Source organism: Agelaius tricolor, unplaced genomic scaffold (genome assembly GCF_023055355.1).
Source record: "Agelaius tricolor isolate 1412-34295 unplaced genomic scaffold, bAgeTri1.0.p SCAF_9, whole genome shotgun sequence".
NCBI classification, from domain to species: Eukaryota; Metazoa; Chordata; class Aves; order Passeriformes; family Icteridae; genus Agelaius; species Agelaius tricolor.
The window spans coordinates 7,157,262-7,180,612 of record NW_027269269.1 but is presented as its reverse complement, the minus strand read 5'-3'; the positions used below and the strand labels follow the sequence as shown (position 1 = coordinate 7,180,612).

Below are 23,351 nucleotides of genomic sequence, written 5' to 3'. Positions count from 1 at the left end.
AGCAGGATGATTATACTTTCACTTTTCACTGTACCAGTGAGGAACAATTACACCGCAACACAATAGAAAAGAGGTGCTACAATGTGGAGTTGAAAATAAAAGGTGACAGCCTAGGGAAAAAAAAAAACCTGTATTGCCTTTATGCAGATAGCACCATGAAAATTTCTAGTTCTCTTTAAAAAAATTAAATTAGATGCATCATAGATCTGGAAGAGAAAGTTAAATTGATAAGCAAAGTTGGAATTCAAACTGATGTGCTTCTGCTTTTTGGAGAATCAAAGTGAGTCTTATGGATAGATGGGGAAAAAAAGAGACCAAGGGACAGACTAGTGAGGATTAGATTAAAAAGGAAGCAAAAAATGTGACTGAGTGCTCTACAACTGGAAGGGAGAAAGGATGAAAATAAGAAATGAGCAAGTAAAGACATAATTTATTCATCTGTGGAAGAAGAATTCCAGAGGAAAAACAGATGCAAAGCAAAGTATTTCTACAAATGTACATCTTCCCAGCTTTTAAAAGTATCAAGACAGTAGACTGTTCACATCAATGCAAGTGTAAAGAATTAATACAATCTTGCAATTGTGAAAAAAATATTTAAGATTTGTTCCCCTCCCCCCCTTTTTTTGTTGGTTTGCTTTTGTTCCTTCCTTGTTTTTTCATATATAAAGATCTACTTACATCTCAGGTTTATGTAAGTGATAGCTGCTTGAAGCTGGGACTCTTCTCTAAAGTTTACAGACATTTCTGAGCACAATAGCCATTCTCTGCCTGGGACTTTCCACTGCTACTACCTCTTTAGATTTTGCTCAGAAAAAAATGGTGTACACTGCAGGTAAAAGTGATTTTTAGAGTAATTTATGTCAGCATTGTGTAAATAAATGTCAGACACGCTGCAGGTTACCAGATTCAGACAGTGTATCTGAAGATTTAGGCACTTAAATGTGGGTGTCTCTACGAGTTGGAAATTTCACTTTTGATGGCAGCCAATGGGGACCTGGCTGGTGCAGATATGGACTCTGGAGAGACATTTGTCTCCTCTAAAAGCAAACACCTACATTTGCACAGGTAAATAGCTCTCTAGACTCCATTGGCTGACTTGACTGATCTCCCTTGATTTTAATGGCAGCTTAAATGCCTGGCTCAGAGGTTGAAGGAGTCTTTGCATTATAATTAGAGGGCAGCACTCATATGTGGCAGGTCTGGAAAATCCTCAATTGCCTTTGATGGCTTTTCTAAAATAGTCTGGCATTGTGTCATATATCTGTAGATGTCCGAACTTTTATCTAAATTCTACCCTTAAATCCAGAACGCTCAGCACTCTGTGAAAAAAGAATTATTTAAGAATTTCAAAAATAAATCAAAACCACATCTCCAATTCATTATGGCCAAAACTAACAGTATAGACTTCTGGAGAAAGGAATAGCGGAAAGGGAAAATGAACTGTGAAAAAGAAAGGCCTTTCTAGATCCAAAGTTATTATCAGTACTGGTGAGGCAAAAGCATTCTTCTGTGTGGATTTTGGGGGAAGAAGGTGTGTTGATTCTCCATTTTCATCCATTTTGTATGTGTCTCAATTGACTACCTGATATGATGCTGTCAATACTACAAGATTCTAGTACCTGGCACCACTTTTTTGATTAGCCACAGGTTTGATTGACACACAGTTCGAATAGTGCTCAAGAAAATCATACTTTAGTTAGACACAGAAACCACACACTCTTTAGCTCAGCCACAGATCACTTCAGAAGAGCTAATAAAGAAATTCAGAACAGTCCATTTTTACCTTGCTGTAGTGCCTCCTTCCCTCATTGTCATGCAAAGACTGCAGTGAATTTCTTTCAAGTTACTCTGAGTCAACTGGAAGACTTTTTGAAAGCAATCTATGCTTTAAAGAACCTTCAGTAAATTGCTGTAATTATTTTTCTAGCTGAAACAATTAGTAAATAATTGAATTTCTTTTTTTTGTTGTTGATGCCTTTCATAATTTAAATTATAAACTCATAAGTGCATTGTTAGTTCTGGCAGCTCGTGATATTTTTTTTTTGCCCTGAAAGGGTTAGTGCTCCAGTGGCACTGCATGTTAACTAGGTGTGAGCAATCAAGAATATTAATTTGTCAAAAAAGAGAATATATGAGTGTGGTGAGCTACAAGTGTTTATGACTGGTGTAGAAACACAAGGATCTGAGTGTCAGTCTCCTCCCTGGCCCATCACAAACTGGGTGCTGTTTGAGCCAAGCCCAATTTCACCAGAAGACCTGCTGGTCATTGGGGCACTGTCATAGAGAGAAAAGTGACCAGGCATGGCAAAGAAAGCACATGATGGGATACCATAGGATGGTGACGCACGGTACATCACAGCTGTGACATACTGACAGAGGAAATGTTATTTGAGGGAAAGGACCTCCTGGTATGTCAAGTTGAATAGTGTCAAGTTATTTTCACTAACCAGAATACTTTTCTTCTTTGCAGTTCAATACCCTAAGAAGATTCAGAAACTATTTTTAATATTTTTTTGAGATACAGGATAGATAGGTAGATGAGGCAGCCACTCATCTGGAAAGCAAGTTTTCATTGATAGTTAAAAAACCCCAAAAAGTCATCCCTTTACACCCTGAAAAAGCATTTTAAACTCAGTCTTGAAACAGAACTGTAGTGACCCAGCAAATTATTTATTTAGTAAGGTATTTGTTTTAATAAGAAGACAGTGAGATCAAGGTCCAGCTTGCATACCAAAGGTTTGAAAGTCAGTATTGTGGCAGAACTATCTCTGCTCAGAAATATATCTGCCTACTGTATTTTATGGTTTATTCCATAAGAGCGGGTACCAATAAATTAGTCCCTGAAAGGGGTTTCTTTCCTGGTTTCATGCAGCAAACTACAATCATAGAGGATTTCAGAAATATTTAGCCTTGATACTTCTGGATATAAGGATACCCTACATTGAAATTCAAAGGAAATACTTCAGAGAAAATCCCCTTTAAGAATTGAATTTCAAGAATAATTGTTTTAATGAAAACTCAGTTCAAAGGGGATTTTACTGTTTTACTTTATATGTCTGTCTTCTGTGCTCTCTCAATTATGGAAGAACTCTCATAAATCAAGAAAAAGCTTTCACGTCATTTTCAAGTAAGACAGAACAAGAATATACTTGGAAACAAAGGGAAAAAGGGCCTCCCAATTCAACAGATCCATAAGTTTCAAACCACTGGAGTAACCACTGAGAAGACATCAACATCCAAACCCAAATGGATAAGGTTCCTGACGTCCATGTTACTGAGCCATTGGCATACTTATTTATTTCATTTGCACAGCCTCCTTATCCAGCCTAAGTCCAATGTCAACACCCAACTTAGCTTGAAGTAACACTTTCAGAGAAAAATCAGGTAGATTAATTTAAAATGCTACATTATTAAAGAAAAATTGATTTCTCAGCTGGTGTAGGTGTCTCCCAATGTCCTTTCCACAGCACAGGGTTTGCCACTTTCAAAACAATCCATTCACATTATTCTGGGGTAACCTCAGTGTCTGGTCAGCTGGAATTTCCCTCTCAGTAAACCCTCAGCCAAGCGCCGCACAAGTGTGCAGCTCATGTCTCCAGTGGGTGAGGTACAGAGAAAGCAGCTCTGTCGGGTAGCCAACTCAAAAGATTCCAAAAGTATGACTCATTAGTTCCTTTTTCCAATTTTTAGGGAAAATAATTCCAACTTTTTTGCTTGCCTTTCCATACATAAAAATGAGTATCTTCCAATCCATGCTGCGAACATTTCCACAGGTTGCTTGTTTGGTAGTGAGTCTTAGGAGGAACTCAGAAGTCTCTGAAGAGCAAAGAATTACAACAAAATGGGCTGCAACTTCCTTAATATCTATAAAAGAGATTTTCACTGATTCTCTGCTGTTTACAAGGTTTCCAAGAGAAAATAGGGCATAGTGGGGCAGCAGAGAGAGGCTAGTTCAGAAGGCATTGGAGGGAGGTGCCCACTGGTGCCTGCAGTAACTTCTGACAGGCTCTACCCCTGACCCAAGGAAAAGAGTCTTGAGGGATCACAGAGGGAGCACCTTGCAGAGTAGTACAGTGCTGATGGACACAGCTTGTTGTGAGGGCCATGCCTCTGGTGTGAAGGCTGTCCTTGTCAGCTCCACTTTGGCTGGTGCCTGCTCCTCCTTGGAACTTCTACTGCATTGTGGAGAGCAGGCACAGTGCCACCCAACAGATGGACATGTGTGTAGGCATGTTGGAAACCTGGTAGGTACAGATCTAAAGCCAGATTTCTCCTCCAAATAGGAAAAACGTGTAGAGCTTCTGCATGCTTTGTTGCCTGAGGTTGTCTCTACTTTTAGTACTCCCAGATACTTTCCAGCATCGTGAGAGTGGCTTTTGGTCTCTAGTATAGAAAGATAAATTATGCCTGAGAGTGAGGAAAGAGATTGCAAGGGATGTCTCTGTGCAACAAAATCGATCTCTACAAAATGTAAGGTGTTGAGTTGAAAATGAATGGGTTTAAAATCCCTCCAGAGGATAAGTATACCTAGAGTGGATAAAAAGATATATTCTTCACATGTGGGAAACGTCTCAATTATCTCCAGATTTCATCCCTGCTGTTATTATACATTCCACAAGTTTCCTTCTTGCTATACAATATGGCAGGAGGCTTGCTCCTCTCAGATTGAATATGATATTAAACAGGATTTTGCTTCTCATGGCTCAGTAGCTGGAATCTAATTTATGCAATGCACACAAAAGAGAAAAAATAATGTTATTTTCCAGAGACAACCCAATAAAATCTACACACCACAGGTTTTTTTCAATACAAACAACCATTGCAGAGAAATTCATATATCTGTTCCACTGTTTAACATTTCACTTAGAAAGAAATATTTTCTAGGAAACTAAACTAAACTAAACTCTTTCCTTCTTTCCTTGGCCTTTCTTTCAGTTTTTCCTCAGCAACTCATAGCAGAGAAAGTGATTTTCCTGTTCATTGCTTACTGCCATCAGCCTTAGCTGTTTTGTTGCTTTTTATACCTCCTTATCTCAGTACCAGTATAACATAGCTGCTTCAAAAACAATCCCAGTCCTACATGCCTGGTTTGTGTTCAGCTGGAATTCCCTTTTTGTTCTGTTAGCCCTCTGTGCTTCACAGCACATATTGCCTCTTCCTCAGAGGATCTCTGTGATTTTATTTCCTCTGCTTTACTCCTTTGTAACTGGTCTAATCTAACATCAGGTTCTCTTGGTGCTGAATAAATTCTGTCAGGCTGCTTTCAAGAGGTTTTGAGGAAACTGATATGAGCAAAAATTGCAGTAGGGAAAGTCAGGACCTCCAAATATTTGGATCTCAAATTGCTGTTTCATATCATTTTAAGGCAAAAGAAATGGAGCCTCTGCTTCTAATAGGAGAATCAAGACTCCATGCTCCAGTAATATTTGTTACTAATATTTAATTTATTTAATATTAGTTACTGAAAGTATGCTTTCAGCTTGGTCAGCTTATCTACATAAATGAGAGCAAAGCAAAGACACTCTGCTGTATTCCTTGATCAGCATTTCCAGTTCCCTGACCTGTTCAGTACGTGGAGCTTCTAAACAGTTTGAACATGGAGAGAAAAACAAAAACAAAACAAACACATAAAAAACCACAAAACAAAACCCAACCAGCCAAAAACAAATAAACAAACCCCAAACAAACATACAAATACATTAAACCAACCCAAAACCTCAAATAAACGAACGAACAAAAAACTGTTTTAAAAGGGTACTTACAGAATGTGGTAAAAATCCTAAACTGAGTAGCTGCAAGTGAGTCTAGGAGCAGCCATTTTCAGTGGTGTTTCATCTGCCTGAACAACTAAAGAAAATTTCTTCCATCATTTTTATATCAAAAGAGTCATATCCAGGGTCCTTGGAAGTTAAGTTTCTTTCAGAGTGACTAATGGGCCAAATCATCCAGTCCCTCTGCTTCCGTCATTTGGGTTGGCAATTTCTGGTACAGATGCAACTTCAAAATAGAAATGGCTGCACAGCTGCACATGACACGCCAGTGGTGTCAAAAGACAAAGTCCTTTTCCCTCCTGCAGTGTACCCATGATTGAAACATTTCAGAATATCTCTACAGAAAGACCTGTGCTAGCTAACACCAAGCATAGGCATGAAGATGCAAAGTACAGTATAGGGAAGATTATTCCTTTAGTTGTGGAAGAGTGATGATTTTGCATTTGAATATAATAAGTGAACATGTTTAGTGTGAAAAATATTTTCTGTTGGCAAATATGTGTTTGACTGATGTTACAGAGAGGGCTCTGTGGTAGCCTTGACATTTTTTGGCTACTAGAGCCCCACTCAGATTCTCCCCTTCTTCATCAGGACATGAAGAGAAAATAGATGAAAAAGAGCTTATGATTAGAGATTACATAAAGAGAAGAAATTCCCTTACTGATTACTGTCATATACAAACAGAATCAATTTGAGGAAAATAGTTTATTTCTATTTAATAACAGGTTATTAGTCCTCCTAGCAAACCTGCTTTAGCATGGGCTCCTTCTCTCCACAGGGCCACAGGTTCTGCCAGGAGCCTGCTCCAGCACGGCATCCTCCGTGGGAGGATATGGCCGGTGGCCGATGTGCTCCACAGTTAACCTCCAAGGGGTTAATATCAAAACATTTACATAATTTCTTCTAAAATATATAAAACAGGAGCTTTATGTTCCCAAAATACTACATAGTACTACTACAAAACCCCCATAACTCTTTCTATGGAAGACTTTACTCTTTTTTTCTTTCCCTCCTTCTTTTAAGGTCATATTGATAGGCTTATGGTGTACCATGGATGATCAAGCCAGAAGTGGTTGAACATGATCCTTGAGAAATTTTCTGCACTAAATGCAAGACCCTTTGAATGGAGCTACTCTTCATATGATGATTGTATGTTTCTCAGAATTTTTGTTTACACTACAGGTGAAATTTCAAATTTTGGAAAGCTTTACAAATTTAACTATGATATTTTCTGGTCTTCTGTGTAATGGGATGGGAGATGAATGGAGAGCAGATACTTTTATAAACAACTCTTAAATTAATATTTTCTACACGATAATCTGAAAGTGCAGGAGACTGAGCTGGAAACCCATTTAACTCCTTTTCCTTTATTCCTTTCTCCATCTGTGAGTTGTATTACTTGTGGGTGAACCCCAGTGGAAAATAGGAAATGGATGAAGTTGGTAGGTCTTCTTACTTAGGGAGAAATAGAATATCCCCAACAAAAGAAAACTAAAAATTGAAATATCACATTGCACAAGAAAAAAACATAATGACAGAACAAGAAGAATGATCAGAACTCTACCTACAAAATCTGTCCACAAAATACGAAACCTGATAAAGTTATTTATTCTATTCAGAACATGACAATAGGACAAAGAACTTTAGAATGCAAGACAGACTATATATGCAAGTGAAATGTGAAGTTGGTAAGTACAAAAAATCCCCCTAAACTATTTGTTCTTCAACAGTTGAATTATACATCTGTTGATTTTGCCACTTGAGGAAATAAATATGTATACCATTACACGTAAATCACTGGAACACCTACTTAATGCATCACAGTGACAGAAAAAAGCAAATGATATATCAGAATGCACACAAAAATGGGCTGAGGAGAATAGTGCAAAACTAATTCAATTATGCTGCTAGTTATACAAACCCAGCCACCATTTCCTGAGGAAAATTGGACAGAATTATAGAGGGCTTGAGAGAAGGGCATAATTATTAAGGATACAGAAAAACACTTAAGGGGAGATTGAAAAGAATGTAATTGTTTCCTTTAGAAATGAGATTAATAAGAGGAGATGAGAAATAACTATACTAAATAAAAGAATGTGATAGAAAAGATAGATGGAGAATTTCTGTTTCCTCTGTCTTGTGATGCAAGAATATGGAGATATGCTAGCAAACCTGAAAGCTGGCAGAATGAAAACTGATAAAATCCATTCCCTACAGGAGATAATTCTGAGTGTGGTGTGAATGCATTGATAGAGGTGCAATTGAGGTCAAAGATTCTGCAAGGTTGAATGAAATTTGAATAGTTACATGAAATAATGCCAGAAAGAATATCAGAAAAAAGATAAGGCCCCAGTTTTCAGACCTAACCAAGTGTCTAACTTCGAGGAACAGGTAGAAGGGTGTCAGTACCAGGCTTCTTTATGTTTCATATAAACTGCATTTCTCACTGCTATTAGTAAAATTCCCACAGTATGGCCAATGGAATTTCTCACATCAGTCTATTTTACAGTGTTGTTCCGATTGCATTGTGGGTCTGTTCACAGTAACATGACAGCATTGCAGATGGTGTAAAAGCCTGTCTTCAGAAAACAATTCAGTCATCACATCCATTTTCAAAATCCAGAGATGAGTCATTCCCCTCCCACAGGTAAATGTATTTGTATGAACATCAAGCTCTAAAAATTTGTATGTATGTCCTCACAGTGGAGAAAAAAAATTACAGCAGAGTCCTTCTCTGTATTGATACAAGGCAGGTTTCAGCCCACCCTTAAACACTCTCCAATTGAGCAAGTGCTCTTCAAGCAAATGTAATTCGAAGTACCCAAAAGGATACAGCAGTGACACACTGGACTGTGGCAAAAGCAGTGTAAAAAGTACGGGTTGTTAAGTGGAGGAGTGTGAAAAGTGTTCCTTGGAGAGAGCAGGAATGCAGTGGTCAGCCATAGTTCTTAGAAGACCACAGAGTCACAAGATGATTCAATAACTTCCCTAATGATGGGGCAACATGTGCCACCAGCAAGTTTCTGGTGACACAAAGGTGGGAGAATTTGCTGATATGCCAGAGGGTTCTGCTGTCTTGGAGAGAGACCTCAACAGGCTGGAGGAATGGGAGATCCTTCCCCTTTTATTCAGCACAGGTGAGGCTGTATCTGTAGAACTGGACTTTTTAGTACAAGAGGGATGTGGATGTACTGGAGAGAGTCCAATGAAGGGCCTCTAAGATGATAAAGAAGTGGAGTATCTGAAATATGGGGAAAGTCTGAGAGAGGTGGGAATGTTCAGGCTGGAGAAGAGAAGGCTCAGGAGGATCTCATCATTATGTGTCAGGGTCACCTGCCTTGGAGATACTCCAAGGCCATCTGGATATGGTCATGGGCCATTGGCTCTAGGTGGCCCTGCTTGCTCATGGGGGTTGGACCAAATGACCTCCAGAGGTCCCTTGGAGCTCAACCATTCAGTGTTTCTGTGGCTTGTTACTGGCTCATGTCCTGCATTACTGCAGCAGACTCTTCCTGCTCTGCAGCATGGCTGACATTTGGCTTTGATTCATTTCATGGGGATCCCACTGTCTTCTTCCTCTAGGCTGTCCACGATCCTCTGAATAGAAGCCCTGACCTCATGCAAACTGTCTTGTGCCCCAGTTTGGTGATATCAGCAAACTTGATGAGATTTCACCGTCTAAAGGAAGTAACTACATGGATTCCATTAGTAGTAGCATGTTATCTGTCACTTACTGAGGATCTGTTGTGAATGAGGGGTATCTTCACTTTGCATAAAACAGGACCTCTCATACTTGGGTAAGGAATCTTAAACCTTGAGAGGTGTCAGTTCATCCTAATTAGCAAACAGACAGCTCTCCATCTACATTCACTCAATAGAAAATAGGAAAGACCCTGAATTAACAAAATTAATCCTCACTTGTAGAGAAATGGTTAATCATTACAGCTAATTCTGGCATGGTCCTGCTCTGTTGATCCCTGAGGTTTCTTTATTTTGTTTGTCCAACAATAGGTATCTCTGTCAAGTTGAGGAATATGTTGGATAGCAAATATCCTTAGTACCACAATGTTTTGAAACCCACACAGTTTTCACAGCAGCAATGACGACTGTCAAGACAAGAACCAGGGACAGGAAAATTCATACATCCTTTTCTGTTGTTTGAGCTGTCAGAAACCTATGATGCTCTTCCAACTCTGGCTCTGCTGGGTAATCTGGTCATTGACTGCCCATAAGTACATCCTTTGTGGGTGGCTTTTCCAAACCTGTGTTTTGCTCAGATGAAGACAAGCACACAGGCTGTCTTCCCACTCCAGGCTGCACCATCAAGCTGTATCTATGCCATACCTGCAGGTGGGAGAGACTGAAAAGGCTGTGCCCGCTGCTTGTGTGTAGAAATTTTCAATAACCACATTGTACAGAGAATAGAATGAGAGAAAGGACAAGACAAGCTGCAACATGGTGCTTTGTGTGAAATAGAGTGGTGGATTTGGCATGTCACCCAAGCAGCAAGAGGGGGTAGGTGAAGGGCACTGTCACTAGTCCCTCACACACCTCTGACATTCCCCACTGCTACTGCACCTGTGGCACACACAGCCTCTCCCTGGGTGGTGCATCAAGTACTGGATTATTTGACCACAAGAGGAGTGCTGTATCAAAACACTTGGGCTGGGAGCAATACACAGAAAACCGGTGTGCATGCACAAAAGGGCAATCAAATACCCAGATCCCAAATTCTAGAATGCAGATTTTCTCTCATCACCTGAAATAGCAGTATAACTCACCAAAATGTGCCAGAAAAAAAAAAAAAAAAAAAAACCAAAAAAAAAAAAAAAAACCAAAAACCAACAGTGTCCATTATTAAAATCTTTTCAATGACTATGTTGCCAACAGTCAGTACCAGTGATTCAAGCTTGCTCACAGATTGATGATTTCAAAGCATCATAGAGTTACAAAATGGTTTGTGTTGGAAGGAACCTTAAACATCATCCAGTTCCATGCTGCTGTGAGCAGGGACACCTTCTTCTAGACCATTTGGCTCAAAGCTGCATCTAACCATTAGCCTTAGACTATTTGAGAAAAATCACATATTTTTTACCTAGCCAACATAGGAAGGCTCTACCTTTCTGTAATGCTTTTCCTCAGACTACAGATTTGACCCATGCAGGCAAAAATCACACTTACAGGATACTGATCTGAGGTCATCAGGTTAGGTCAGGGAATTGGGGTGAAGTAGTGTATGCTGTTTGGCTAAATAGTATTTTGTCTGAACATGATATTACAGGAATTTTCTTATTGATTGGGAAGCCTCTGAGGCAACTGAAATGCAATGGTGACTGTAAATAAAAGGCTGACTTGGTAACCAACATTGTATTTCTCACCAAACCACAAGAAGCTCTGAGACAAACAGAAGAAAGCTGACAGTAAACTCATAACTTTAAAGAAAAACTTAAAGAAGCTTTGGATGTCCTTTCTTGAAGACATTAAAGTTCATTGAAATTCCCAACAAACTCCACAGCAGCTGTGGATAACCTGGACTAACAGGTGAGAGAGGTGTCTCCAGTTGTCCCTCTCAGCAGGGGCAGTGGCAGCACAGCACTATGGGCTATTGTGGGCTCTTTTTCACAGAAAACACCTGAAAAGCTTCTTCAAATCTATCAGGTTGTCCATACATTAAAATTATGCAAATAAGAAAATTTTCACATTGATTCTCTGTCAATTTTCTCTCATTTCTTTCTTCTTCCAAATGAAAAGCTATATGATTGTGTATTTTTAAATCCTTTAGCATTGTTCCAGCTGGTGAGATTCTAGGACACTGGTGCAGTATGCCAAACTTTATTGCTAATACAGAACTAAACTAAGCCAATTTACATCCGTGGCACAACTGCTAACATCTCTGGTACTATTTTCATACATACCCATTTTGCCCATTATGGTCAATCTCCCTTTCTTCAGGTGGAAGGGTGATAAATTTTATAGTAGCAGTCTCCTAGGAGCTGAGCTTATGAATTACACCCCAACTTTATGAGAAGATACTGTGACATTTAATGTGGGAAAAAAATATAAAGAAGTATCATTAATATTTGGACTTAATAATGAACTGTCTTCACCATTGCTTAAGAGCCTGTGAGGAAGTAAAGCATCCACTGTTGTTCACCAGGGCTTTTAAATAAGTTGTTTTAAGGTTATTACTGTGTTTCTGAGAGACACCAGTTATTTTTATATTTATTTATAATGGTTTCATTCGTTTTCTAAATGTGAAGATAAGGCTTCTGCCATAGTGGTGCAGACAATGACGGAGAATTTTTTTAGATAGACTGATTTATTGAGATCTCTACATAGGATAATACTCAGAAGGGAAATTGAATGTCTCAGACAGATGACCAATTGCTGCCTGGTTGGTGATGGACTCTGTGAGGATCATTGCAGCAGCACCCTTCTTAGGGGGATTTTTTCATATCCAGATGAACCCCTGGTCCAACACAACAACACCCACACAAGCAAGGTCCACTGACTCTGATTTTCTTCAACTGTGCAGAAGCTTTTCCTATCTCCAGTAGGTAGAAAGCACTTTCCTATGTGACCATTCCTGCATCTGCAGAATCAGTTTCTACTGCCCCTACAGGTGTCCTGTTTGTGTTCAGTTTGTCAATTCTGCTGCAGGAACGGCCTCAGAACATCTTTGGGACTGCAGCACTGCCTGTCCATTGTCTGTGCACAGCAGCAGCTGCCCAGGAGAGTCTGCAGGGCTGCTCAAACTCCCCTGGAGAGCAGCTGTCAAAACTGGTCAAATGCTTCCTAGTGAAGCCAGTAGCTCAGCTGAGCACTGTGTCACACATCAGTGCACTGAACCAAACCAGTCCTGTGCCTCCTGGATGCTGGGGAGTCCCTGGAGTCCCCAGGGAACAGTGACTAAGCTCACTGGGTGTGCATGCAGGCAAATCACTGCCATCACTCAACTACTGTGCAAGATCCACTTTCATTTTTTTAATCAGGCTTACAAGTTAAATCTCGTAACTCTTGCCAGGGTAGATATATTTGGTAACCAGAACTTCAGAATAAGGACTGAGATTCATATTTTGAGTCTTTTGTCAGACAGAGCCTACTAAATTTCTGATGCATAAGAAAATCAAATAAATATTTCACTGTTTTAATGACAATGTAAAGTTCCATTTATTTCCCTGCATAGTAAAGTGATGCTTCTTCCCCCTTCAATTTTATTTGCCTGGTTTCTTTTGTTATGTAGTTCATGCATAATTTCACACCTGCAAATTTTCTGAAGAGCTAGGATTTTGCTTATCAATTTAAACAATAAAGGCAGACCACTCTGAGAAACAAGCAGACAACCATTTCACAGGCTGAACCAAAGGTGCCTGGGCTGCTTATGCCAGTGGAAATTTTAATTTTTGCAGCCAGCAGAGAAGCCTTGTGCTCTTAGTATAATTTTAAAAGACCCACAAAGCAAAAATCAAATGCATAAAACCTCCTGCTAAGAGGAAGAATACAAAGACTGTAGTTTGCTACAGAAGCACACACTGTGACCATGCTCTGTGATGAATAACAGGCAGTTTCAAGCAAATGGCTCTTCTTAGAAGTCCTCCAAGGGCAAGTGTGATGTCTCCTCTAGCCTGGTCTGTGCACTCTACAGAAGTGGGGCCCAGTCAGGCATAGCATGGGTTACATCCAAACTTTTCTGATCAAATCCTACCAAGAAGTTCTTCAGGTAGGCAGCCAAAAGATATGGGAAGACAAGCTCTCCCTGTCTTTCATGCCAGTGGCAAGTAAGTCCTGGGTGGCACTCAGTGATGCTGGTAGGACATAGATAGTTGTCAGAGTGGAGATTGAAAGGAGACAGATCACTAACAGAGAATGATCAAGACAGCCCTGCAATCTCTCTGAAGACTTAATACTACAGAGATACAGAGGCAGACAGATATGTGCTGTTACCTGTTTTACCAGAAACAAAGATTATGTTGCTTAGAACCAGGCTTTGCTCCAGACTGAATACGGTGTGTGTGAATACATCTGTGTGTCTCAGCTCTGGAAAATGGTGTTGCTGTTGGTGACAAGGGATCTGAAGAAGGAGAGTTACACTAGGAAGCAGGAAGAAAGGGTGCTGCAAAAAGCAGTCATGCTTCCAGAGATTAGCTAACCTGACATTTGTCTAACAGCTTGTTGATATTATGCATTGTGTGCAAGACAGTTTCCAGCTGAGCATGTTTGATGCAGTGCTGGTTCTCCAAGGGTTTGTGCCATCTCAAAGAACTGCTTTTACTCCCCCAGATTCAGGGCTACTGCCAAAAGGTGTTAAATATCCAAGCAGCTTTGGACAGAAAAGTGCAGCCTTCATGATACTTTTCTGTCTATCAATCTTGTAAAGCTGTCTAGACTGTCCCAGGAGAGGGGGTGGAAGTGCAAATCAGATATATGTGCAAACCTAGAAGTGTAAATCATATTCTATAAGCATGGCTTTTCAACAGAGTGTAGGGAAAAAAATTGCCCAACATTCTCAAGATGAAAACCCAAGGACACTCTTGAAGCACTGGTAATAAATTAATCTTTCCTTCTCTGGAATTAAGTGAATGGCCAAAATCTTCTAGGAGCTGTGCTCAACAGCTCCACGTCTCTGATACAGTGCAGCTAATAACCTGCTGAAATGGGATCATGACATACCATAGCAGCAGAGCACACCGCATGGGCATGGGTCACAGTGCTGCAAAATAATTTATGTGAGCAGATGCACTGGCTGGTACCGTGAAGGTAATTATGTTTATTATCTGTGAGCCCATGGTGACAGCAAATGTGCCCAGCAGTAGCTGTATCTCACCAACACAGTAGTCACCCACACTGCTAATGTAGTCATGGTCATTTTACGAATTACAACAAGGTAATATCTGCAGAAAGTTATTAAACCTGCTAATGTAACAGTGCCTGGTACATGGTTTTAATATCCACTATTTATTATTTTAGTTCTTTGCAATAAAAAGCCTGAAATATCATTTCCCTTCCAGGGTTTCTGGCTGTGCCTGGGTTTACTCTGATCCCACAGGGTAGGACAATTAAATGTTCCAGTTTGAACAGCTGACAAACCTAAGTTCTGTACCCTGTCCTGAGACCACAGACTTGCCACATTTTTTGCGTTTGTTTTGTTGTTTTGGTATTTTTTCAAAGATCCAGTGTCATCTTGCAGTTAAGTTGATGCAGAAAATATCCAGCAGAGCTACAGGTCTTGTATTTTTATGCATCTTCTTTCTAGAGAAATTATCTTGAACCTGCAGAGGCCCTTGCTAGTGGCTTTCAATGAAACCTGTGGGATTTTTGTAATGCATTTTCTACTGAGAGAGAAATTAGGTGTTGATGATAAACTATTATGTAAATATTTTTTTTATATAAAAGGAAGACCAGACTCAGTGACATGGATTCTCTTGGGCAAGAACCAAAGAGGATGTCAAAGCATGTGCTGCCTTTGGGCTGTGTTCAAATCACCTGCTGCTGCAGCCACCCACCCACCCAGCCAGGGCTGCTTCTCTACCTCCTGGTGATGAGCAAGCAATGAACAGTCAGGAGAAGGAATTGCAAAGAGCCCAGATATGTTTCTGCAGCAGACAAATTCCCTGCTGGTCTACAGGCAAAGCTAGAGGGGAAAATGAGTCTGTTCCCAAGGCACTAAAACTTCTGACACCTCTTGCTATATGTTAGCAAGTCAATTTGTATTTTGGACCTTATTTTGCTAAAGATAATTTGCCATTAGGCAAATCAGCTCTTCGGACAAGGCTTGATGAAATGGTGCACTAAATTCTACAAATTGTATGCAAAGCCTTTAAACCGATTTCCTCCTTGGCACTTCCCAACTTGCAATGCCATTTTGAAAGCAGCCAGTTTTGATGGGAATTCTCTTGTCTTTGTTATCTCTTCACATACAGAGGTGGTTTGTTCCTCAGTGCTTTATTATCCATGAGGGCTCTTGGCATACTACAGCTATATCGTTCACTGGTTGAAGCCATATCTGTTTGAATCTAATTCTCTACTTCTTGTTTTTTCACTTCACCCAAGTAATTCCCCATAATTTTCTCAGTTCCTGGGGATGACAAGAAATGAATCTTTGTATTTTCACCACAGTGAAAGTGAATTATCTACAGCATTCTTCGTAGCAAATGTGCAAAACTGAAAAAAAAATGCAGTTATGAGTCATGTTCAGCAAATAATCAGGAAGCAAACATTTAAATAAAAATAATGTATATATTTGATGTGTTTTGCTACAAAGAAATTTGAAGAAAATTCAGCTCAACCAAATCAGGACCACATAGAGAAAAGCAAAGCTAAATTATGAACAGCAGTTTTCTTTTTGAAATGGCAAATGAAACTGAATTAAAAAATAATGAGCCTGCACAAAAGATAAAAGCACGTTTCACCAGGAGAACAGCATTCCCTGTTCTTTGTGTCATCCTCCCTACCAATTTTCCTCAGTCTGATGAGACTATGGAAAAGTCTTTCTGCAGAATAGGCTTTTCCTCACTTACTGTCTGTACTTGTCCTTTTCACCTGCCTGCTTTCTTAACCTCTGCAGCAGATGCTATTAAAATAGCTCTGAATAGTTCTGTGTACTTTAACTTTGGTTAATTTGAGCCTTCTCTCTTCTTTCTCAGAACTGGGTTTTTGGTTTTTTTTTCCTAGCCTATACATAAATATTTCCTTCCTATCACATTTCTTTTTCTAAGACCATTTTCTTCTAGGTCCGTTTCTTCATTTACACCACACCATCTACTGGGGCATGTGGGGAGGGAATAGGAATTCACAAGCATGCCTAAAGTGAGTCATTTCACTCAACTACTCACTCCTGAGTGAGATGCCACATTTTTCAAAATTGACTACATTGGAGCCTAATTAAGGAATTAAGTTCCTAAAGGTACAGAGTGACACTTCTGCACACAGATTAAAGGAGAATTGCATTCTAATGGCATTAATTATTTACATAAGGGAAGAAAATGAGCAGGGTTACTGCTATGAGTCAGGCAGAGAAGTTCTCATGGGGCAGTGACCTGGGCAGTGAGCTGAGCTGCCTGCACTCTTTAACAACAGAAGTTGTAAAGAATATCTTGCACTTTTCACACATGAATAGTAGAGAAATCCACCACAGTATTTTGGCCTCTCAGAAGTGGTTCTTTAATCAAACAAATTCTATAGCATTAGCCATTTATTAGAGAGGAAGGACAGTGGAATGAGAAGCGGCTTTCAGGAAGAAGAGTTTTGGCTTTATCTCAGTGTTTATTTTAAGAGACTGCTTTTGTACCCAGGAGGAGCCACACAGCAGAGTGCTGCCTAGGAGCAGGTGAGCCACCAGGCTGCCTCTGCTTCTCCTGCATTGCTCCTGTTGGTGACTGGGTATTTTTAAGATTCAACAAGCATTTTCTCTTGCAGGCATTGTCCTGCAAGGAAGTTATGATGTCCTCAGGGATGGAGATGTAGATCAGTGCTGCCAGGTGCTGCAAAGCCAGAATAGCCTTGGCATCCATCACCTGTGCTGGAAAAGTGCAACATGGCACCACAGCAACACTTCAGCACAGTGACCTGTGGGTCTGAACAGCACCCATGAAACAGTCTCCACCAGGAATGCCCTAAGTACAGGAGTACTATGGGAAGACCTCAGTTGATTTTGGGGTTTCTTAATGACTTGTAGACAATTAATTTACTGATTAACTAGTCAAGCTTTTTTATTATGCTGAAACTAAGTATACCATCCTTCTCTGACTACTATATAATTGCCTCAAGAAAATGCAATTAAGACAATATTGATTTACCACACTCTTCCAGTGTCACAGATCAGTTATGTCACTGACATTTACACAAGCTCCTTTTGACCTGGAGCACACGGTAAATACTCAGTCAAGTAGTAATCTGTATTACACTTCCTGGATGTAATAATCTGCTATACACAATTAAAATTGATTAGCTCTTGTTTTTCCAGAGTATCTGAGAAATTCATAACTTTTTCTGTGACAGAAAAGAATTTTTCTTGATTCTAATACATAATAAATCTGAACCTAAAGTGAAGAGTAAGCCTTCTTTTATTCTAACAATAATCTTCTCCTTACTGCAAGAAAAAATTGTCTTCCTCCCTTGGATGCCAGCACAGACATTAAGAATTCATTCTTTTCTCCTTATGAACTACACTCTTCAATGTTCAAACTAATTTTAAACTCACGCTTATGGTGAAATTCAAGATTACTGGTATTACAGTTATTGATGGGTTTTCAGTAGCAGATTTAGATAATATAATGGTCTGCAAAATTATTATTTCATGACTTAAACAGAAGCTCAGCATCCTCTCATAATAGATTTCTGAAGTTTTCTAATGGTGACAGCATCATCTCTTTTCTTCTTTTGCCCTTAGCAAGTCCTACCCAGCTTATACTACATCTTCTTCTACCTTCCATTTTTCCCCAGACTATTTCAGATGGTTTTGTACTCATTTCAATATTTGAGCTCAGTTCTAGATCCTAACTTAACTCTGATTTCATGCATGTCAGGAAGTTCTCTTACTCACACTCCAGGAACCTCCTGGTCAGTTTCCTCTTGGCTGTGCTGTATTTCCAGCAGGCAGATGAGAGGAAGATACGGCTCTCACTCCAAACTAGGCACTCATACCTCATTTGTCTATGTTTCTGCTGTTGGACAATCATAGAATCATAGAATATTCACAAGGATCACTGAGTCCTGCACAGGGCATCCCCAAGAGTCACACCATGTGCCTGAGAGCATTGTCCAAATGCTCTTTGAACTCTGTCAGGCTGGTGCTGTGACCATTCCCTGGGGAGCCTGTTCAGTGCCCAACCATCCTCTGGGTGAAGAACCTTTCCCTGGTATTCAGCCATAACCTCCTCTGACACAGCTTCAGGCCATTTCCTTTGGTCCTATTGCTGGTCAAGAGTAAGAAGAAATCAATGTTTGCCCCTCTCCTTCTTCTTGTGATGAAGAGTATTTTCTGAATGCATTGAACATTTTTAATGCTTCTATGTGTTAGTGAGAGAGCAAGAGAAATTCTGAGTCCATTTGGAGGAAGCACCCATTAAGGTCTTGGATATCTAGCACAAGATGGCTTATTAGAATTCTGATAACAAAGTGCTTTGAAATGTAAATGAAAAATCAAAATAATTTCTCCGACACTCTGATGTCTTCAGACCTGAAAGGACTGGAAGAGTCAGAAACTGTATATGCATCTGGACACAAAGGGAGGTGAAAAGTGAAGCTAAGCATTTTGTCATATTTCATTATCCAGGACAGCATTTCCCAAGGCAGGTACCTGAAAGGAAAGCAAGATTGAAGAAAGAAAGGAATGTATAACATTCAGTCCTTAAACTGGGAAGTTTTCATAGGCGTATTTGAACAAGGAATTTATATTAGTAACAAGCTGTATGACCTGCCCTGTAATGACTCAGGTGTGTGACTACAGGTCTCTCTCTTACCTGACTCACCACCAGGCCACTGTCACTGTGGAGGGACCATCTGAGGTTTATAAACCCAGAGCTGAGCAGCCCCATCCTGCCAGCCTCGGGGCTTTGTGACAGGGAATGGTAGATTGCCAGTTACACAATCAGGAGTCTTTTTGGGTGAAGAGAAATGCACTCAGCTTCCCATAGTGCTGCAAAGTTCTCAATACCATCATTTTCATGTGCAGCATTATAACCTGTCAGCTCCAGACAGACAAATGAAATAAAAGTGGTATTTGTTCTTTCATGCCACCATAGGACAAGCAGTCTAGCTGGATTTGTGCACTGTAGGATTATATTGATTTTTCTGAAAGCAATTACAATAAGGCATATTATACAAGACATAGCAGCCAGACCAAAGAAGGTCTATTTGCAGAAATAACTATGGGAGGAAAAATGCAAATTATACAATACTATGTCTATTTCCATGGATGTAAAGAGATGTCTTAAGGGACAAATTAAATAAATCATATCACAGTTATGTTTCACTTGCTTGTTAAAGTATTCAGATCATTACATTACCGTGTTAGGAGTATTATTTAACCCTCTTTTAATATATTCTGGCCCATATGCAAAGCTTTGTTTCATCATTTGTGAATGTACTCCACTAAAAGTAATCACATACACTGATAGATGAATGACCTGTGATTTTCGTCTGGCTAGCTAGTTTTTCCTTCAAGCAGTGTGATGTTTTTATTTAGGAAATAAATTATAAAAACTCAGCACCATGTAATTAATTTAGCTGTCTGAATATATTGCTATTTTATGGCATCTAAGAGGTCAATGTGGCAGTGGTGAATATGGCCCAGGACATTCAAAAGGGCTTCAGTAATGTAGAAGCTACCTGGAAAACAAGGTGAATGAGGGCATTTAAAGTGCAGGAGAGATCTGAGTTTAGGAAGCTGAACCAAGATGCCTTGCAGAAAAATTGCTATTTAACTTTCTTGCTCACATTTTTAAGAAAAGTCAGGAGCACAGGCAATGGCTGAAAACCCTTCACCTGTTCATTCTAGCCCCACATAAAACAAGAAAAACTGTTTTAAAGACCACAACCTAGACCTGTCAAGAGTAACACCAGATGGTAACTCAGCCACCTCTATTTCTTGGCTATTTTATCAAGCTATATCACTTTGTACCTCCTTAACCTACTGAACAGGAAGAAATGTGAGTATTTTGAACATTTTTGATACCACATTCTCTACCTAAAGACATACAAATATATCAGGCACACCTTATGTGTATGCCCTTTAAAAGATGCATGGTTTACTCAAAAAGAAACCAGCTAATTAAATAATTATACTTCCCTTGGGCTTTATGTTGCTGCCAGTCACAAAAATACCCTGAATTTGAATAATCAAAGTTACACACAGTATTCCAGATATGATCACATAAGTACCTTATGCAATGCCACTGATATCTCCCTGTATCTATCAGAAACAGTTCTCTCTCTTTTTCACATGACATTAGTGGGTATAATCATACACTTCTCCTTCAGTACCCTTCCATCTCTTTTTCTTCTACTGTCACTTCTAAATTACGAGTTTCCAGTTATTACACAAATACCTGCAATTAATCCTGGCAGACATTACTTATCCTTTCAGCCTACCTCTATTTTATGTGGTCTGGAGGCTGCTCTATTCTTCCCTTCTTTCATTTGGCTCTTGTTGTGCTGCTAACAGAACAGCTCCCTGGTTTGTGCCATCAGCAGATGTAATTTCTTCTCCTCTGTGCTAAGATCTTCAATGAAACTACTGAATCAAAGTGGTCCTCAACTTCAGTTTCTGTTCTACTTAGCCAGTGCATCTCACTCATGCCCACAAAACAGAATTAATGTGTTCTGCTCATACATTAACAGGTGTGCAGACCTACAAGAATAGCTTCTTTATTTGGTATATTTATCAATTTTCCCTCCCTCTGTACTGAAATTAAGGAGGAATATTACATGTGAGGAAACTTAAGCAGTCCTTTCCACTCAAAGCTGTTACTCAGATTTCATCCTACAAGGTCTGTGCCCTAGGTACTCACATAGGGTCAACACACAAACGTGTTTTTCCCATCAGGAGAATGACAACTCTCCAAGTCTTTCTTGTAAAACTGATCTTGGCCCATTGCTGGCTATTTTTTTATTGCCTTGGTCCATACTTTTGGGGCTTTTTCCCAGGCATAGGAAAGTGCTGTGACAGATCACAGGTAACTTGTTTGTGCTGAGTCATTTCAGCAAAAATCTTCTTTTCTGATTTGTCTGCCAATGAAAATCACCTCTTTTCCCCCAGACCAGCTTTGATGTCCAGACTGCACATTAGCAGCAAGTTCCCAGTGCATTATGCTACCTCCAGATGCTGGTATGGCTTCCAAATTCCCTTCCCCCCCATTCTTCCCCCAGCCTGCAGATCATATTGGAGTCTCTTCTTCCAGTGTCTCCCATATCAAAATACAAACCCAGGGTTTTTCTTGAAAGCTCCATCTATCCAGCAAATTTCCTTGAATGATATCCATAGGGAATGGTATGCAAAAAGGAGATAAAAAAGTATTACAAGACCTCTGGCTGGGACACTCTCCCAGATTCCTGCAACAAAGGATTAGTGGCTTTCTGAGCTGACAATAGCATGCAGTTCAACATGTTTGAAATCAGTTGATGAATCTACCCTCCATCAGCTTTTCTAATTGCTTCTATTTTAGTCTTTTAAATGTTCTGTTGGCACTGAGAGCCACAATTTGATTACACACTCTAAGGAAAAAAAAAGTGCTTTCTCTTGCATTACTTGTTTTTAATCTGCTGTCTGTAACCTCATTTAATGCCCTGTAATTCTTCCATTATAAGAAACACAGAATAATCATTTTCTATCCCTTTTCAACAGAGGATTCAGAGATTTTTATCATAGTCATATCTTTTCAAACCTGAGAAATTCTTTCCTGTATCATTTCTGGAATATAAACAATAGCTTTCATAAGTGCTGTTGTCCTTGTCTACACAAATTTTTATTCCTATTATATACTTCTGTCCTGGAATTATCTTTAATGTACATGGGTGTTAAGCTGAAGGCACTTCTTACATTCCTTGCATTTATACAGTCACATAAAAGAACTTTATTGGAGAAAGTGAAATCTCAAAATGTAGTGTTATATTCATAAGAGAGTAACTCTCACAGTAAGTCTCTGATAATTGTCTTTATTATAATTTCCTGGTTAACACACAAGATTCTCAAATATGAGGACAAGAACTGACTTCCATATACTGGAGTTATTAAACTTCCCTTCTAAAAATTTCAGAACAATTTTCTGAAGTAATTTTCAAGACAGGAATAGGCAAATTATCAGTCTCCTTCCTAGAAAATATTCACTAGGCTTAACGCCAGCAAAAATCCCTGAAATTTCAGGACAGGTTAGACCTTCCTTAGCTTTAGCTTTAGCCATGTAAGAGCTAAGCACAGAAGACATTTTAGAACAAAAATGTCAGAATCAACTCCCCAAAAACACATAGAATTGATTGAAATTCCATTTTCTCCCGGTAGCACATTCTGAAGAAAAATATTGCAACCAATTCTAGTTAATGGTCTTGTGTAAAAAATAGCAGAGCAGAATGAGTCATTTTCTCACTTGGGGATATAGAAAAGATTAAGTAGGAATGAAAAAGTGGGCAACAAGAGCAGCATTTGTCAAGCTCATGGCACTAGAGCACGCCAGCTCCCTTTGTTCCTGCACTGGCAGCAAGGAGCTGGTGCTGGGATTCCCCTGCCATGTCACCTGTTCTCTCACTCTGTTCTCCAGGAAGGAAATCTGATCTGCTCTGCTGCTCTACAGAACCAAGAACTGAACAATCACTGAAATCAGCTGTTGAATTATCACCCACACCAGACTTTTTTTCCAACAATCTGTTAAATTTCTTGAGAAGCTCTGCCTCAAAATGCCAGAAGTTCAGTCAAGAACAAAGGCTTTAGTAAGGTTTTAGCATGGCCATGGCCATGAAAACCAAAGATTACATATCAAGGAAAATACACAAAATGTATTCAAGCGTTTAGCATTTTGTTATAACATATTTTACAGGTTTATGGTTTGAAAATAAATTTGGATTTGGGCTAAAAGCTGAGGTTTGAGG

The 23,351-nt window shown here is 39.5% G+C and overlaps 1 protein-coding gene across 2 annotated transcripts in view; it reads right to left on the bottom strand.

Moving 5' to 3' along the window:
- Positions 1–23,351, bottom strand: part of GUCY1A2 (guanylate cyclase 1 soluble subunit alpha 2) — a 221,038-nt gene that overhangs the window by 44,884 nt on the left and 152,803 nt on the right. The window lies entirely within an intron of this gene.